The following is a 1594-nucleotide window of genomic DNA, read 5'->3' as shown; positions in this document are numbered from 1 at the left end:
CTACGTAGATACGGTCGACGTGTATTTCACAGCCTGGGCCACTGGGGCAGAAATGTCCGCCCATTTATCTCGTATTTTTCTCTGTTAAGCAGGCCGGAGTCACATAAACAAGGAACAAAACACTGATCGTATCAGTGTACTCAGTATGGCTACTCGTGTACTGAAAAGGCATCTTCTTGACCTTTACAGTACGTGGGAGCAATGCCTTCTCTGATAACTTAACTGCTAGTAACCACAAAGAGCCAATTGTCTCATTTTCTGTTAAATTTCTGACCTGAGCGTTGAGGAGAAATGAGTCGTGCGCAGACGACTTATATACACTAGACACAAAAAGTCTGGAAACTTTACTTTGGTTGACCATATTTACGCTGTTCCTTGATCAATTTCAATGCATTATATATCGGTGGAAATCTTGTGTGATTTCCTTTCCTATGATACTCAACTCATTATAATCTCATGGAGCGAGCACCAGGCCTGCTTATGCGAGTAGGTTTTAGAAAAAAAGTGCCCCAATTTCCCTGCTAGTGTTAAATACTCAGCTCAGCGCCAAACCCGTTTGCGGTGGTGTCGTCCGCATCGTGACGTGAATGAAGCAGTGTGTGGAGGAATGTTATGTTCACAGCTACAGATAAGAGTAGATTTATTTTGACTGTTGGATGGGTAAATGAAAGTGTTGGGGCAGATAGACTGACAGTGTTTGTGGAGTCAGCGTCATGGTGTGGGGCAACTGCCAGAGGAAAATCCAGGCTAATCATCCTAAGCAACTTCGATCTGTCAAGAAATAGAGGCACCATTCTCCATCCAGTCACATTTCCTAGATCCTTACCTCTGCAATATGAGACTGAGTGCCATTCTGCAAGATGATAGTGCACGTCTATACAGAATGAGAGTCATTTCAGAACACCTCCAGGATGCAGGAAAACAGACGATAGGATGGCCTTCCTGCAGCCCAGATCTCAACACAATTGAACAGCTCTCAGACTCTGTGATCACTGATCAGCTTGGCCGAGCTGTGCATGCAAGAATGATCAACAGAACAATACGACCTGTGACGACTCCTTGTGGAAAAATGGCCAGGGGCTGTGTAACAAACTGGTGACAAGCATGAGGAGGATGTGCCGGGCTGTGGTTACAGCACATGGCTTGTGTACTCAATATTAAGCCACCTGTATCATAACTGGGGCTCCTTTACGCAATTTGTTGTTCGGATGAAGACTAGAAAAATAACCATGGCTTTCATATTAATGTGTTTTGTTGATTCAAGTTCCATATTACCCTCGTACTGTCGTACACATTAGCCACGTGCTACCAGCAGAAGAAAAAATACTGAATTGAGCGTTTGACTTAAGTAGGGTAATCTGGGCACTTTTTTTACGTGACCCGCTCGCATAAGCAGGTCTGGTGCTCGTTGCATTAATTTACAACCATAATAAGTTTGGTATCATGGGAAAAAAGATCACACAAGCTTTTCATGATATGTAAATCATTGAAATTAATCAAGAAACAACGGAGATATGATCGACCAAAGTTAAGTTTCCAAACTTTTTGTACTGAGTGTATATTGTTTACCTGGATGTCTAACCTTCACAAACGT

Source organism: Branchiostoma lanceolatum, chromosome 18 (genome assembly GCF_035083965.1).
Source record: "Branchiostoma lanceolatum isolate klBraLanc5 chromosome 18, klBraLanc5.hap2, whole genome shotgun sequence".
NCBI lineage: Eukaryota > Metazoa > Chordata > Leptocardii > Amphioxiformes > Branchiostomatidae > Branchiostoma > Branchiostoma lanceolatum.
The sequence above is the reverse complement of the archived record's forward strand: the minus strand, read 5'-3'. Positions refer to the sequence as shown.